General features: G+C 38.0%; 1 non-coding gene across 1 annotated transcript; it reads left to right on the top strand.

The window, feature by feature from the left end:
* The first annotated feature begins 14,810 nt into the window (after positions 1-14,810).
* Positions 14,811-14,884, top strand: TRNAI-GAU (transfer RNA isoleucine (anticodon GAU)). The gene has a single exon. It is a non-coding gene; the product is annotated as a tRNA-Ile (tRNA).
* Positions 14,885-18,679: the final 3,795 nt, after the last annotated feature.

The raw sequence follows: 18,679 nt of genomic DNA, 5'->3' as shown, positions 1-18,679 counted from the left end.
ACAAAGTAGTAGTATTTATCTCTTGATCTCATGTGCACACTAGATACCGTGTTTCCCCAAAAATAAGACCTAGCCGGACAATCAGCTCTAATGTGTCTCTTGGAGCAAATATTAACATAATACCCAGTCTTATTTTACTAGAATATAAGACCAGGTATAATATAATATAATATAATATAATATAATATAATATAATATAATATAATATAATATAGTATAATTTTAATACTGGGTCTTATATTAATTTTTGCTCCAAAAGACTCATTATAGCTGATTGTCCGTCTAGGTTTTATTTTCGGGGAAACACAGTAGCAACTCAACTCATACAAAATACAACCCTCAGAGTTCTTAAGAGTGGAGATGTCACCAATGATCTTTATGATGATGATGATGATGATGATGATTGATATTATTATTATTATACTGGGGGTGCCACAAAGATGTAGATACATTTTAAGAGATGTTAACATTTTGGTCAACGTTATTCAAACAGTAGTTCGTGGTAATCAGAAGTGTCTGGATGCTGATGGTAACCACTTTGAGCACCTCTTGTAATTGTAGAAGTCAAACATTCATCTTTTGTTATTGGTATATATTAACACAGTTTTTTCCTTTCTTAAAATGTATATACATTTTTTGGCACCCTCTGTATTATTATTATTATTATTAATTTTTAAAGAGAAAAGCCATTCCCATCTACCTCACTCTTACACCACCATGTTTGAAAACCTCTCCCTTTGGAGGGTTAAGAATGAAGATATTCCATAGATTGTTTCTTGCAGTAGAGTGGGAAGGCTAGGGAAATGTGGTAGGCAGAATAATGGAGCACTAAAATCTGTTTTAATTCCAAGGACCTGAGAATATGTTAACTTATATGGCAAAAGTAACTTCGCAGATGTGATTAAGTTAAGAATCTTAAAATGGGGACATTAATCTGGGTTTTCCAGGTTGGGCCCAATCAAATCACATGAGTCCTGAAATGTGAAGACTCTTCCTCAGCCGTGGTCAGAAACAGACATGCCGATGGAAGAAAGGCTCCATTGCTGGCCTTAAAGATAAAGGGGCCACAAGCCAAGGAATGTGGGCAGCCCTTAGAATTTGGAAAAGGCAAGGAAATTAATTTTTCCCTAGAGCCTGCAAAAAGGAACGCAGCCCTGCTGACCCCTTTATTTTAGCCATTGAGACCCATGTGGACTTCTGATCTCCAGAACTGTAAGAAAATACATGTGCTGTTGAAAGCCACCAAGTTAGTGATAGTTACAACAGCAAGAGAAAATGAACACAGGAGAGAACAAATCAAGGCAGTTAGAGAATCTGACCCCTGTGTCAGCGTATCCTTCCACCAGCTCTAGGGTGAAACCAGGAGTAGGATGCTTTTTAGTTAGGAAGAACATCTCTAGCTTCTCAGACCAAAGTTAATACCTGTTAAAGTCCTCGTGACTTTCACTGATCTTTCAGATTGTTTTTTTGTTTTTATACTCACTAAACAATAGATTGCATGTTAATGCCTTTGAAAATTCATTTCTTTGTCTTCCTCTACCTAAAGATCTATAGTGCAATTTAATTATTAATCAAAAGAACACTTTATTTATATAAAGAAATCTACCAAATAACCAAGGGCTATTCTTAACACTATGGCTTCAGTTGAGCCAAAGAATACAAAAGCAAACAAAATTTGGTGGGCCCCAAAACTAATATTATCATTATTATCACTATGAGAAAAACATAGGCTTTTTCCAGTTTATTATTACTATGGCTAAATACAAACCTTGTGTACTTTCTGTTTATAAACATATTAAGAAAATCATTTGGTCTGAGGCCCATGTGAAAATAAGGTACAAAGTGATAGCTCAAATGAACTTTCAGTGGATAGGTCCTTATATCTCAAACCTTTCTGGATTGAACAAAACCAAGTTTTCTGACTCCTTTGGTTAATAAATCAGATTGGCTTTATATTGTCTTTGAAGGTCATCTTCTATCCTTTATATTAGACATAAAGGACAGAGAAAATGCTATATTTTGAACTTGTTGCTTATTTCCAGCTACACTACCACTTTCCAGGTCTTCTAACTATTCTGTTCTCATTTACCCACTCTCTTTCCTTTTCATCATAGCCTACCACTTACCCCAGAAGCGTTGCCTTTATTCCCTGCTGCCAAAGTATTACAAATGATCAAAAATGAAATATATAAAGTACATACCAGTGACGAAGCTTTAGATCATTCATTTAGTTCTATGAAAGACAGGGTTACCGTGAAGTGAATGAAGCTCAAGCCTCGAGGTACTTCTCATGGAGGGGTCCTCTCATGCATGGGCTCCTTCTAAGGCCCTTGGAAGGATCCTGACACGTGTACACAGTTGTAGTTTTTTTTTTTATGAACTTTGCAAGAGTAAAATACTTCCATTGCAATTTGTTAAGGCCATTCTCTTTCCACTCTGACTTCCCATCTATCACACTGCAGTCAAGTGGTGTTACTGTGGACATGAGTGTTTTGGAGATCTGGGAAAGGGAAAGTTTTGTTGGGGGCACATTAAGTTTCTGTTTAGTGGGCTATATTTATGAGGGTCTCAGTCATGTCCTTACGTAGTTAAGCTGTTCCTGGCTGACCTGGTATAGAAATGGCTTCTGGATACTCTTCCTGCTCTTGAGTCAATTTATCAGGGATCTGACTTGAAGGACCAGGGTCAAAGGTCATGATAAGAATGTGTCCCGAAGCACCTAGCACTGGAAGTATGTGGGGAATAGAGAGAAACAAGATGTGCAATGATCAGAGCCAGAAGCAATTCTGTGGAAAATTCCTCCAAGCATCAGATGTGTAAAGTTATAAGCAGAGGATTCCATTACCATCAAGGCAGAAATTCTCTCCTGTCAGGAATGTACTTGATAATACATGTATATCATGATAAACTCCAAATATATTTTTATGGAAATCATCTAAAATAGAATTTGTTAGAATTCCCATGTTTCTGGCTCACAATCCTATAGCAGCGAGTACATCTCTGTGTGAAATTGCATGTTTTATGCATCCCATCCATCAATAATGAAAAACAAATTTTGACCACCCATGCTAGTGGAAGACAATTTTCTTTTCTCTTTGTGGAAAACCATGTTACAAAATTGGTGTCATATTAAGAGGTGATCAAAGAATATGCAGCCAAAATATGTAGAACAAAAATGTTATAAAGGGATGTGAGGTAATTGAAAAATAAGAATGTTATATAGTTGTAGATTTAGGGGTATTTGTAGTGGTTATCTTCTTTCTAATATTTGTAATTTGTTTTATTCTAAATAAATGTTTACTTTTGTACCAATTTTGTATTTATAATTTTATACTCTTAGAGATGATTAAGTAACTTCGTGCCTCACACAACCTAGATCCACTCCTGCATCCAATTCTAATCATTGATTTTTGAGATTTGGTGATCTGTGGTGAAGATCTTTATTGATTTGCTTGATTATCTTTTATGTGTAAACCCACTGGGAAAATAAGAGAAAACAAACTAAAAACATTTTGATACTCCTGAGGCAGGCTTACATCCTGAGCAACATCCTGAGTGTCAAACATTAATTAACACCAAGTCGTTTTCTTAATCTCTGTTTCCAGGGGAACCCAAAGTAAAAAATATGCCTATAGTAATTGACGCATGCTGCCATAACAAAGTATCATAGACTAGTTGGCTTAAGCAACAGAAATTTATTGTCTCATAGTGGTGGTATAATAGAGTGAAGTGATCAGTCTCAATGACTCTCTTAATTCTAGCCTGCATTTCTCCTTTGGCCTTCAGGGAAATAGCTCCTGCTGTAGATATGCTAATCATTAGAGGTTTTCTGCTAGAGGCTTGAGCTTTTGGAAAGATTTGTAGGAGCCTCAGGACGTCACTTAGATAGGCATGGGTCAACAGACTGGGAACAAAGAAACTTAGAGATTTCGAACTCTTTCTTAGACCCCTGTTGGCCCCCAGATGTCACACAGCTCTTGCCCCACCCATTCTCCCTTCCCTTGACATAAATGAAACCTCAATTCTGGGCTCTCTTAGGATGTATTTGTGGATGCTCTAATGCCCTCTATCTTCTCCTGCTGGCACCTTCTCGATCAATAGATAAAACTTTCCTTATTCCAAACTGACGTTTTGAACATTGGCCTTTTGACGCGTCGGGCATGCAAGCCTTGAATTTATAACAGTGGAGGCTAGAAGTCTGAGATCAATGTGTTGGCAGGGTTGGTTCTTTCTGAGTGTTGTGAGGGAGAATCTTTTCCATCCATGCCTCTCTCCTAGCTTCTGCTGGTTTGCTGGTAGTCATTGTTATTGCTTGGCTTGTAGCTGCATAGCCCTGATCTGTACCTTAATCTTCACATGGTGTTCTCCATGTGTGTGACTGTGTTCAACTTGCCCTGTTTTATAAGGGCATCAGTTATATTGGATTAGGGCCCACCCAAATGACCTCATCTCAGCTAATTACATCTGCAGAAACCCTACTTCCAAACAAGGTCACATTCAAAAACAAAAAAAGGAAAAATTAAAAAACAAAATTAAAAAATAAACAGAGAAAAAGAAATAAGGTCATATTCTGAGGTACTGGAAGTTAGGACTTTAACATATCTTTTGGGGTGAGGGGACACAATTCAACTCATAACAATCTCTCTCTCTCTTTTTTTTTTTTTTTGTACTTTTATTCATTATAAAAGCAAGCAATGATAATACCCAATGCTGATGAGAATGCAGTAAAGTGGTCATTTCCTTTATATTGCTGTTGGGAATTAATTAGAACATTAGAAACAGAATTTGAGTTCATGCTAGAATGTAAGCTCCGTCAGGTCAGGGACTTGTGTGTCTTCCTTTCCACTGCAACTTCAGCTGCAGAAATAGAGCTTAGCACAAAAGAGGCACTCAACACATACTTGTTTTAAATGAATGTATGATCTTGAAATGCCTACACTAAATGGTTACAGTTTGATAATGGTTAGAATACCAAAACAAATGTTGCTAAATACCAGAATCTTGACTATATACATAGATGGAAAGGGTCCACCCAATCTGAAAATTTATCCAAAAGAATTACTTAGATCTTTATAAAAGTAATAAAATTTGTTGAATGTGATGGAATTCATGCAATGGAACAAAAACTATAATTATACTTAATTTAACTATAGAAAACATATGTCGACGTAAGAAACATCCAAGCCTGTAGAGAATTTTAATGAGTTTGAGCCAAATTGACAATTGCAGGGAAGCAAAATCTCACTTAATTCGCTGGGATTAAGAAAATGCTCCCGAGATTGGCAGTTTTGCAGCGTATTTTATACATTAGAATCAAAGGAGGAGACGTAAGGAGGGTTACATGAAATCCATTGATGGTAGGTTAAGTGGGTAGGAGAAAGCAAAGCGAGGAAATCTCTGGGATTGGATAAAAAGTGAGATGGAGAGACACACACTTCTTTTACATTGGTGGGTACATGACAGTTAACATTTACAGCACATAGAGATGGTATTTGGGGAACAAGATAGCAATGAGGGGCTTTGTGATCTGGAGCTGTAGTGCCATGGATTGTACCCTGAGGGCTTTGGAAAAACAGATTCACGGTTACCTTAAATGCAAAAAGACAATAGACAGGCTCACTTAAGGTAAAGACTGACCTTTTCAAGAAAGCTACAGGCCCAGGATATGACTACCTGCCATGACCTGCTTTTAGTTAGGGATTTTTATGTTCAGGTCATACTATGTAGTTCATTTTGGTCTCTGAGTTTGTAAGGCCCACCATGCTGGTTCCTCCTGAGCTTGTTACGTTTAGTATGTGGCCTCTTTTTTGTCCACACATATGTTGTATAATATATTCAGTAAACCACAAATAAGGTTTCCAATTCCTTATCCACTAAGGAACTGGGAAAAACCCTTACCCTAGCTAAATCTTTTTCACCTTTCAATTTTGATTTAAAATTTCAAGTCTCATAGACACCCAAAGAAGGATTCTCTGATCTTCTGAGTTAGGTTAGGTTCTCCTGTCATTTACTCTCACAGATTTCAAAACTTCTTTTCTGTTAGACTTATCACAATTGAACTTAAATAATGTTATTATTATTTCAGTCCTAGCTTTGCTACTGTATGTTCTATGAAAACAGATCTTCTTTGGCTTTTTCACTAAGGTAATCCCCAGTACTTGGTCTGGCATATATTTGCTACTCAATAAATATTTGATGAATCAACTAATAATGAGTAAATGAAAAAGTGAATGAGTCAATAAATGAATATGCATGGAAGTGTGACTAAGTGAACCATCTCTAGTCTGGACTCGATTTCTCTCCTTATGACTTTGAGTTCTGCTGATGATTTTCATCTTCTTTTCCTATGCCAATATTTGCAGGAATGTCATTTTCTTTTATTGTGATCCTTATTTCTCTACAGAAAGTCTGTCTTTGCTCTAAGTTTGCTCAAAATGATAGTCTTTATTAATTTTATTGAAAGGGAGACTTTGTCTTCCTTCAATAAACTCTGCAAAGATGCCTACGGCTGCTTATTTAGTATCAGAGGGACCTCCCTTTCTATTTGCATGACCCTGGAGCTTTCTCGTCCTTCAATCTGGGTTCTCTGTGTTCCCTGGTCAGTGGCCTCTATGTTCTGCCCACATGGTGCGGATGGAAGCAAAATTCTGTTTTTGGTGGACAGAGTAACTTACTTATTGGGGTCAGAACTACAAAGAGATCCCTACTGACAAGAAATATGCACACAGTGAAACTTCCTTTGTAACATGGAGAAATATTTCTGGCTGTAGCTGGGAAGGCTGTTTTCTAATTTAACCATTTTAGGTCCACTGCATCTGCATAACTTTTGTATCATTTCCACTTGGAAGCTATTATAAATAATCATATTTTGATTTTCTTTTTTTGTGTGTAAAGCTTTCTCCATATAAGGATTATTCCTTTAAGATAATCTACAAGTGGAGATGTTGGGCATTCATTGAGTATGAACCATTTTTTTAAAGGATCTTGATACAGATTTAAATTGCTTTTTACAATGTATACCATCAGAACAAAAGAAGGCCCTCCTGAATGCATCCCAAGATTACATTATGATTTTTAAAAGCTAATCTTTCACAATAGGACTGGTGAAAAATTATAACAATTTATTGTGTTATTTCTTACATTATTATCAAGAATCAACGTGCTTACATATGAATTGTCTAGCTGGATTTTCTCTTCTGGGCAATGACCTCTTCTGTGAATGTTCTGTTGACCACTTATTAATCAGGTCCTAGTGCTTTTCTTATCAGTTTGTGTGAGCTCTTTATGCAGAAAATATATTAAATTTGACATTTTATTGAAAACATTTTCCCATTTTAATATTGCCTTAGTCTCTTGTGCATAGAATTTTTCATTTTTTAGACTGGTCTTTTGCTCTATAATTTCTTCTGTTATTGCTAAGCTTAGGAAATATTCCCCTTGTACAGTTTTACAAATAGAGGTCTTCAAATGTTTCTATTGTTAGAATTTTAAGTACTGAACTTTTTAATCAATCTAAAATTTACTTGGGTGTGTAGAACAGAGTGAAAAATCATTTTAGTATTTATATTTCTAGACATTTGTCCCAGGACCATTTATTGAATAATTTATTCCTGCCCAATGGTTTAATATGCTTCTTTATAGCATATTAGATTCTTGTATACAATAAGATCAAAAGCAAAATTTCTTAGACAAATTTTTCTCAAGCATGTACTACATTTTGTTAACTTGCTACAAGAACACCAACAAGGTGACTGAAACAAATGTGCCGATATAAAAATGGAGGGATTATACAGTGGAAGACTGAATGCTCACATAAGCAAGTAGCTTATTTTTAAGTAAGAAAGATTTCATTTTCATTTTACAAGGTCATAAAAACATCCATGTCCTTGCCAGTTATTACAAAAGAAATATGTAGTGGGATGGTCCATTATTCTAAGCTTTTCTGGTATGTTCTAGAATGATTTTGTCAGTTAATAAAAATAAGTCATTGATATTTTGATGGGAGTTATATTAAGCGCTTCTTTGGCTTCTGAGACCCCAAACTCACCCAGGTTCTCTCCTATTTTCTAGCTGCCTCATTTCAGTCTTCTCTGTGAGATCTTTTTGCTTGTCCCAAATTTCAAATGTTGGTGAGCCCTAGGGGTCTATCTATGTGCATTCTCTCCCTAGATGACCTCATCCAATTCAATAGCTTCACATTTCATTTGTCTGCTGATGGCCTGAGAAGTTCCCCTGAGTTTCAGATTCATAGCAACTGCTTGCTCAACATCTCCACTTGGGGTCTGATAAACATTTCAAGCTTAACATGTTCAAAACACAGCTCTTCATTTCAATTCCCCAATTCCTGCTCCCTTCCCAATCTTCCCCATCTCAGTATTTAATGCTATAATCCAACCGGTTGCTTCAAGACAAAAACGTAGGGTGCAACCTTGATTCCTCTCTTTCTCTCACCCTTCTTACCTAACTCTCCAGCAAATCTTTTATGTCTCCCTGCAAAATATATCTGGAATCTACTTCTAATGCCTCTACTCCTTTATACCCTAGTACAAGCCCATTTTGTGTAGTCTGAATTACTGAAATAGTCTCCTAATGGCTCTCGCTATTTCCCCATCACTTCTGCCCTATTCTCAGCACTGACACCAGACAAATCTTTTATAAAAATGTAATTAGATCACATCCTCACCTGATCGAAATCTTCAAATGGTTACTATCCAACTTAGGACCAAACCCCAAGTTCTCATATGGTTTACAAGACTGTCGGATCTGTCCTACATTACCCTGTCCTCATCTCCTGCCAGTCTCCATTTCACTTACTCTGCTTCGGCAACACTGGATTACTTATTGCTTTTGGAAGATATCAGGCAGAGTTACACATCTGGGGTTTTACATGTGCTGTTCCCTCTGCAAGAAACACTATTCCCCCAGACAGCCACATGGCTTTCTACTACACTTTATTCAAATATCTGCTCAAATGTTACTTCCTCAGGGGCCTTTCCTGACCACTCCTTTCTAAACAGCACCTCCTTCCTTTCATTCTCTCTGTTTTAACCCTGTCCTATTTTTATTTGATTAACATATCATTGCCTGACATTATATTTTTTTAGCAAGGCTCTATTTGTTTGGTGTGTCCACTCCATAAAAATCTAGACACCATGTGGGCAGAGTCTTTGTGTTATTCACTGCCTGTATGGTTGGTTATCCCCAGTAACTAGGATTTTGCTAGGCATATAGTATATGCTCAGTAAATATTTGTTGAATGTCTTGATTAAACCGATATTGTTTTGAAAATATTTAAATATTTCTAACAATGTCTTCCTACTCAGGAACACAGTATATTTTTCCACTTTCTCAAGCTTTGATAAATATATCTCAATAAAAATTTGCATTTTTCTTTGACTAGATGAAAGACATTACGCATTAAGGCTGCCTCTTAGATGTTTTATATTTTTTGCTGTTATTGTGTGTGGGCTTTCTGTATTCATTTTTTTTCTTACAACCATCTCAAATATTGTTTAGCTGATTATTTCAATTATATTGAAATGTTTCTGTCTGTTTATTTTACATGAATCCCCTTGTATTTAATTAATTTTTAAATTATTTCTTTGGAGTTATAAATGTATCTTGATTTCATCCAAAAAATATTATTTTATTTCTTCATTGTTAATAATATACCTTTAGGCCCGGCCCGGTGGCTCAGGCAGTTAGAGCTCCATGCTCCTAACTCCGAAGGCTGCCAGTTCGAGTCCCACATGGGCCAGTGGGCTCTCAACCACAAGGTTGTCAGTTCAATTCCTCGAGTCCCGTAAGGGATGGTGGGCTCTACCCCCTGCAACTAAGATTGAACATGGCACCTTGAGCTGAGCTGCCTCCTGGATGGCTCAGTTGTTGGTTGGAGCCTGGGCTCTCAACCACAAGGTTGCCAGTTAAATTCCTCATGTCCCACAAAGGATGGTGGGCTGCGCCCCCTGCAACTAGCAATAGCAACTGGACCTGGAGCTGAGCTGCGCCCTCCACAACTAAGACTGAAGGGACAACAACTTGAAGCTGAATGGCACCCTCCACAACTAAGATTGAAAGGACAATAACTTGACTTGGAAAAAAGTCCTGGAAATACACACTGTTCCTGAATAAAGTCCTGTTCCCCTTCCCCAATAAAATCTTAAAAAAAAAAAAAAAAAATCATCATTTTGATTAAAAAAAATAATATACCTTTAATTTTGTATCAAATCTTATTGCATTGACCATAACTTTCAGAACAATATTAAGTGATATTCCTTCTTTTGTACATATTTTTAATGGTGATACCATATACTACTACTAATAAATATAATGTTGGCTGTTGATTTTAATCTTATATGTTTTCTTACATTAAGGATGTATTTTTTCTATGTTTACTCTTAAAATAATGTAATTAGAGATTAGTGTTGAATCTTATCAAATGCATCTTAATAGCTCTCCTATTATTTAATAATTTCTATCTCCCTAACTATGGTAGCTCGTTCCTTTATATATAGCATAATGCAACTTGGGAATATTTATTTTGAAAAGTTGTGGTCATTTTATGTCTCTCAGTCTGTATTGCTGGATGTTTTAATTCAGAGTTTTCTTGCTAATCTTCTTTTTCCTATCTACCTGCTATTCATTATTACTACCAACCCTTATTATTATTGGCTAAGACATAAGAGAGAAGAAGCCATTACTTCTGCTTCAAAGTCTTATCTCAAAAATAACAAATAACCCTGTCATCTTCTTAATGAGTAAAAAGGACCAGGTGGTGAGTATCTATAGAGGAAGGTTTTCATCAGGCTGGGTTAGCAGGACATCACCTTCCATTATAGGTAACAGTCTGTCAAAGCTCCATTCAACATTTGCTAATGGGAATTACCATTTGTTGAGAACATTTTTTGTGTGTCAGACATCTTGCATGTTTTATCTCACTCAGACTTTACACTAATCCTAGGACCTGAATATTAATATTCTCATTTTTACAGATGGGAAAACTAAAACAGGGAAGGGTTAAATAATTTTACAGCAAAACTGGCTATGGCAGAGCTGGAATTTAAAGTAGGGCTCTCTGACTCCAAAGTCCACTCTCTTTCCATACAGCTGTAAGGCTCACAGGGCAGTGCTCTGAAGAAGCAACGGCTCTGTGAAGGGGATAAGATATAGCCATAGATAACCACACTGCAAGGCAGGATATAATGACTGCGTGAAAGAAGGTCAAGCACAGTGTTTGTCATCGGCTTCAAATTCACTTGGAGAACTCTGAGAGTGTTTAGGAAGGAGGTGGCATAGAGTGGGGAGGAGGGTCTTCTAGGCTGAAGGAGCTGTAGGGTGAGGGCACATAATCAGGAAATCCTAGGACATTTTTAGAAAAGAAAGAGCAATACTCTTTGGCGATGGAGTATGTTCATGCTGCCGTGTAATCCAAGATGAGGTTGGAAACTTACATTGGTTTCCTATTGTAGAACCTAAAAGATAGATGAAGGGGTTTATTTTGAAAGGTTAGGCAGTGGGAACCACTGTAGTTATTCAAACAAGGGGCTAATAAAGTCAGATTAGCGTGGCTCAGAGAGGATAAAGATGAGAGAATGAGACCTCTGTACACGGCTATAAACAATATAAAGATATAAAGGGAGCCTGGTTTAAAGAGCAGCAGTAGGAATGGAAAGCTGGGACCTGATATGGGATCAGATGTAGGGTAGGTTTGTGCGGACAGGATGCTGGGAGCACAGAGTGTCAGAATCAAAGATGCCTTCAAGTTGCTAGAAGCCTGAGACACTGGAACAAGGGCTGTGCCACTAACAGAATGATATGAAAAGCAAGGCTGGCAGGCAGGCAAAGAGCTGCTGAGATACCCAGATGGAAGGTGGTTGTTTCTAGAGAGTTTGATTTGGAGTCATCTGCCTAAAAATGATAACTGACGTTTTGGGAGGTCATTAATGTCTTAAGAGAATGTTAGTAAAAAGTTGAAGAGCTGAAACCAAACAGAGATTCTCAGTCCTACTTACATATCAGTATCACCTATGGATCTTAAGACACACACACACACACACACACACACACACACACACACACACACACACACACACAAGACAAATAGCTGAGAATGCTCCATCCCCGTATCTGTTGACTCAGAATCTCCAGAGGTGAGGCCCAGGCCCTCAGATAACTTAATAGTTCCACAAATGATTCTATTGGAAAGCCAGAGCTGAGAACAACAGGGTAAGAGCTAAGAAGGGAAGGAAGAAAGAGTGGTACAGCTCTTTTTCCAAACCTAGAACAGAGGTGTACCATCTGGGTTTCTCTTTAAGTTTCCTCATTCACGTCCTTCAAACATCTCTTTATTTTGCAGATTCCATCAACAGCTAGTTAGTACTTTAACTGAGAACCTTCTAGTTTCTTTAGCAGGCATTCATCCCTCTTATCATCGAATGTTAAAGAATCAGAGGGTGTGAGAGCTGAAAGGAAACAGTTGATTCAGTCCACTGGTTTACAAAGTTTCTTTAGCAAGGGATACCTTTCAGAAAATGAAATCTTTTATGAAATCCCAATGTGCAAACAGATAAAAGTGGAAAGTTGGGAGAGAACCACAGCATTGAACCCAGTTACTTTCCCACTTGCCCAAAGCAGGGACTTTGGAGAGTTCTTCCAGATGAGAATTTCTGTCTCACAGGTTCAGTCTAACCTCCTCCCTTTCAGGTAAGGAAAGGAAGGTTTTGAATAGTGGAGTAATGAATCGTTCTGAGTTAGGATAGATCTCCTAAGTCCTTAAACAGTTTTCCTTCTTTCACAGGGTATTGCCATCCCCTGGACCTAACATCTCCCTAAAATCCACTTTCCATTCTGACAGAGAAAGGTGCACAGGGAATTAAATTACCCACAGTAGCTTTGGTACAAGGTTAAGTGAGGGAAGAGGCTGCAACTCCTGACTGCCCTGAATTACGTGGTTTATCTACAGGGATCTCATTTGTCTGTGCTGCTCCACTTTCAGCTCTCTCTGGTAATTCTGAGTGGCCCGCAAAATCATTATCTGGCCAACTCGGGGAGATAAAAAGCCTTGTTAGTTTTAAAGGGAAAGTTTTAGTGATTGAAATTTTATCAGCAGGATGGGCGTGAAAAAACTTTGTCTTATGCATATCTGAGGAAAAAGTAATGAGACCTAAGGAATTATAATTGAAAGTGAGAATTGTGAAGTGTCTTGCATGTTTTTGTGACTGTCAAAGGAGGCTAACTTTGTGGCATATTTGGCATTTAACGTGTTTTTGGCATCTAATATACTTCCTAATTATCCCAAAGCCATCTCCTGGCTGCAGCTCAACTAACTGCTTGGGAATGTTTGTCACAATGGAAGCAGCCACAACTTCTAAAGAGGCTAAAACACATTGCTGAGTTAACCTAGAATTCCTTTGTCTTTTATAATTTACTCAGAAAACAATTGCATCTAGGAGATTTAACTGCTCTTCTCATTTATGCTATTTATTTGTACAATGTTCCTTTGCCGAGTTGAGTTGCTTATATTTAGTTATATAATCATGGCTTTAGAGGGGATCATAAAAAGCCAATCCATTTCTGTCACTATGCAGAAACATAGTCAGTTACAAAAGATCTTTTTAAGGAGATTTGGAGCACGATTTTCTTTTTCTTATTGCCAGGTGAGTCTGCAGGCTACTATTTAACTCACAGCTTCTTGTTCAAGCTTCAAAAAGAGGGGTTGTTATCGCTAAATTATCTCCCAGCACCCTACAAGAATATACATTTCTGGCATCATTGCGAATTTTCATCAGTATGTTACAGGAGTCTCGGTTCTTGCAGACACAGTGAAGAATCAAAGTTCAGCAAGCTCATTAACATGCAAACAGGGTTTATTAGTGATACTTCTCAGGGAAGGGAAGGGGGCTAGCCAAGGTGGGGAGAAAGAGAGAGAGAAGCCTAGGTCCCCAGTATTAGTGATACATTCTCAGGGAAGAGAATGGGCCTAGCCCAGGAGGGGAAGAGGGAGAGAGGGGGCGAGAGGGAGAAGGACAAAAGGAGAGAGAGAGAGAAAGAGGGAGCAAGAAAGGGGAAGAGAGTGCGAGTGTCAGAGAGGGCTCTAGAGCCAGAGAGAGCCCTTGTCCCAAGGACTTCTAGTTTGCTGGGTGGGGTGAGGGAGTTACATATTGCTTTGGTGGGAAAAGTGGTGCATGCTCTTCCCCAGGAGGGCGTGACCTCCTAAGATGGGTGGGGGTCTGTTGACTCAGATCCAGACCACCTCTTGTCATCTGTTCTTGTAAAAACAGATATGTGGCTGGAGGCATTTAATCAAAGCTAGTTATGAGCTTTATCTGTAGGCATTATGGACCCCCTCCCACCCGTCCTCCTTCTGCATTTTCTAACTTCTACCTAACAAGTATTGTACGGAATGGCCTGGTCTTTGGGTCTGTGGAGGAAGACCACACTCTAACTGCATCTGTCTTTAATTTATGGTAAGTCAGCAGCAAAATCGCCAGGATAGAAACTTTTCCCTAGCTGTGGCAATTTCATGTAGATGACTAAAACACACTAAAACTACTTTGTATGACAGCCTACCAGACAGATGCTTGTCTTAGCACCTAGTTGTGTCTCACTTTCATTCACATAGTAATACTAACAAATAAAATTGCAAGTTCAATAAATGAATGATTCAGCTAACACATTCAGTTTTTAATATCTAAAAATTCATGCTGTTTACATTTCTCCCCCTCAAGCTCTCTCCTTCCTTTGATTTATATCAGCAGCCACAGCAGCTGTGAATTGAAATACATATGTATTAATTTCCAGATTCCAGGGGTGGCCCGTTAGCTCAGTTGGTTAGAGCGTGGTGCTGATAACACCATGGCTGCCGGTTCGATCCCCACATGGGCCACTGTGAGCTGCACCCTCCTTAAAAAGACAAACAAACAAAAAAATGTCTAACTTCCAGATTCCAGCCTTTGCTATTCCTCTCCCTCTCTCCTCTGTCTTTGGCCCCCTCCTCAACCTCCTCTGTCTTCTGGGACCTCAAAGACGTGGCTGGTCACTTGGCCCTATGTGTTGAGAAGCACACCCCGGCTGTGTGTATTGTCCTGGTGGCTGTGGCTAAAGGTATATAATCATCATAATGACAACATGCCTTGGATTTACAGACTCCCTAGTGTACAGAGCACACTCCCCTTCATTATCTCTGTAGATAGCAAGGCTTGAATCTATGCAGGGCAACTTTCCCTCCTGGGACACTCCAGGAACACTTTGAAGAGTGCTTGATTTCAATATTTCCCAAAATTCCTTGATGAAGAGCATCACCTGGGCAGTTTTAAAAATTCAGATTCTTGGACCCTGTGAGGAAGGGGGAAAGTTCCTTTTCCCTCTTCTGGTTCTTTTGGCTGGCCGAATAATCACATCAACAGGAGACACATTGACAAGAGAAAATCAAATTTAATGTTGTGTGCATGGGAACCCCATATACTTGAGCGTGTCAGAGACCCCGCATACATGAGAGGTTCAGAGACAGAAAGGGGGATTGAGGTATGTAAGACACCCTGAGCTAGGGATGAGGTCATTGCAGGATGATAAGAAGAGCAGATGTTCGGTAATTAGTAGTTTGCCCTGCCCGATAGATAGGTCAAAAGACATTATCTCTGATAATCTCTTATGAGCAAGGCCTCTAATTCAAATACTTTTAGGTAGTTTAAAGGGAGGGGCAGAAGTTTCTCTTGAACCTAACACTAAAATTGCCTTTAGCTCAAAGTAATCTGCATACCACTGAGGCATATCTTGGGGTAGCTCATTCTAGACCCCCCAAACCCCAAAGAGACCTACAAAATATTCCCAGGGAAGGGCCCTGGGAATCTGTGATTACATCAGCATCCCTAGATGATTCTTATTAGCAGACAAGGCTAGAAAACATGGCTCTAGAAAGACTCCTGTTTTTCTCATAGGCTTGGTGCCAGCAGTCCTGGGAGGACCCAATGACCAAAGTACTGGGCATTCATATGGTGCCAGAGGTGTATCAATAGCAGGGTGCAAGAGGAGGCTGGGTGCTAGAAATTCTATCCAAGCTACATTCTTGGTCCTAGAGAGGTGCTCCAGGTGGTGGTAAATCTTGAGGGACTGAGGAGTTAAGAGGAAGGGACAGGATATCTCTTAGTAGTAGAGATTCGAGCCCCTCTTAATGGTCTTGGCCCAGACCTGGTGTTGCATCTAACCTAGGTTTGCAGTTTGGATCTGTTCTTCCTCCTGGTTCATTAGTGTAACAGTATACAGAGTTGTTTCACTACTTCATGGAGTCTTCTTTGCTCCAGATAGGGTCTTGGAGAGAAGAAGGTGGTGATGGACTAGCAGTAGCAGAAGGGCACATAGAAGCTGGAGCTATAGAGGCTGCAACTTGGAAAACTGCACCTTTCTGAGGCTATATAGGGCAGCAAGGTGCTAGGGTTCTGCATATATATATATATATATATATATATATATATATATACACACATATATATATACATATGTGTGTGTGTGTGTGTGTGTGTGTATATATATATATATATTATTTGGTCAATTCCAATTTATCATAGTGAGGGACAATAGTTCCTATTCTGTACCTCAAATTTTAGTTTACCATGGTGATATTAGATATTATAGAGCAAATTTGATTTTCAATGATCTTATCCCTTTCAATTTAGATTTTCAATGATCTTATGCCTTTATTTTATTTTTGGAGGATAAACAATCATCTAATTGAAATAAAATAAAAGTTAGCTTTTAGTTATACATTTTTACTGAGTGTTTTATGCCTAATAATTATGTTACTGGAATTGATGAATTTGAAGAGACACGGAAAATAACATTGGCTATAGCCAATGTGAATCTAGTGATATGAGACACTGAATTTATATGTTAATTTAATTCATGTGCAAGTCAAAACATGCATATTTTAATCAGCAGATGGTTTAATATGCTTTCCATACTTGTAAAAAATGAAAAGTTCTGCACGCTATTTTTTTGCCTTGTCATTCATTCTGTCAACAGTATTTATTGTGAACCCAGTTAATTTATTTTTTGTTGTAAGTGTAGACTTATTTATTGTGGTATAATAGACATAACAAAATTTACCATTTTAACCATTTTTAAGTGTTCAGTTCAGTGATCCTAAGTATTCACAACCATTACCACTATCAATTTCTGGAAAATTTTCATCATCCCAAACAGAAACTCTACCTATTAAACAAAAACTCCCAATTCCCCTGCTCGTCAGTCCTTGCTAACCTCTATTCCACTTTCGGTCTCTATGTTCTCGGTACTTCATATAAGTGGAATCATACAGTCTCTGTCCTTTTGTGTAAGGCTATTTCACTTAGCATAGTGTTTTCAAGTTTCATCCATGTTGTAGCATGTGTCAGAATTTCCTTCCTTTTTAAGGTTGAATAATATACACCACATTTTATTTATCCATTCATCCGTTGATGGACACTTGGCTTGTTTCCACCTTTTGGCTCTTGTGCCTCTATGAGCATTACTATACACGTTATCTGTTTGGGTCCCTGCTTTCAATTATTTGGAATATACATCTAGGAATAGAATTACTGAATCATATGGTAATTCTTTTTAATGTTTTGAGGAACTGCTGAACTGTTTTTCACAGTAGCTGTACAATGTGGTGAAGTGTAAACTTAAAAAATATTTTTTTGCAATCTTGACCTCATTCAACTAAATGATTCCAATGTAAGACATTCAGTCCTGATCAATGTAACTAGTTTTTATTTCTAGTAATTGTACTTTAATGTTACTACTATAGGAAAGAAAAAGAAGAGAAAAATTAGAACTAGAAGAAGTGTTTTTTCATGATTCCATTCTGATCGTTTGCTGTACAAATATTGCACTTTGTTGGAATTGTAGCACTTCATCCCTTCTGACTTATATTCTTAAACCACTATTAGTTCCAGTTGCATTCTTAGGGCAGGACCTGTAAACACAGGTGCTTTAATGGGAGATGTGCTCAATAAATATTTGTTATTGAATCAACTGATTATGCATAATAAAGCCTAAAATGATAACTGATGAATCTACTTCTCTTCCTTGTTTCTGAATCTTCAGTTCAATGTTCCACCAATTACAGTTCTCTTGGAAAGCGATATATCGCAGAAGCAATGGTTTAAGAAGGTTTTTAAAAGAAACTGTGTGGTGAAAGAGAGAGTTACTGGATATGATTAGCATGCCTCATGTTAAATGGGGGCAGATTTCATAAGGAGTTGAATTATACTTAACTGCAAAATAATTTGATTTGGTGATGGATGTAAGGGTGGAGTTTGTGGGGTGGCAATAGCATTTAGAGATTGTTTGGAGGTAGGAGTGACTTAGGAATGTAAGGAAGCATGAAGGCATGTTTGCCTCATAAGAATGGAAACAAAAGACTGATATATGGTGGAAACGGAAAACACTCAGGACTAGAGGTATGGGATGATGAGGTTAGAATCTTTTTTTAAAAAAATTATTTTTATTTGTTTATTTTTTAATTTTTATTGGGGAATATTGGGGAACAGTGTGTTTTTAGGACCCATCAGCTCCACGTCAAGTCATTGTCCTTCAATCTAGTTGTGGAGGGCACAGCTCAGCTCCAAGTCCAGGCACTGTTTTCAATCTTTAGTTCCAGGGGGCACAGCCCACCATTTCATGTGGGAATTGAACCGGCAAC

This window comes from Rhinolophus sinicus, chromosome 1, assembly GCF_057876585.1.
Source record: "Rhinolophus sinicus isolate RSI-liver-muscle chromosome 1, RSI-T2T, whole genome shotgun sequence".
In the NCBI taxonomy this organism is placed as follows: Eukaryota; Metazoa; Chordata; class Mammalia; order Chiroptera; family Rhinolophidae; genus Rhinolophus; species Rhinolophus sinicus.
The sequence above is the reverse complement of the archived record's forward strand: the minus strand, read 5'-3'. Positions and strand labels throughout refer to the sequence as shown.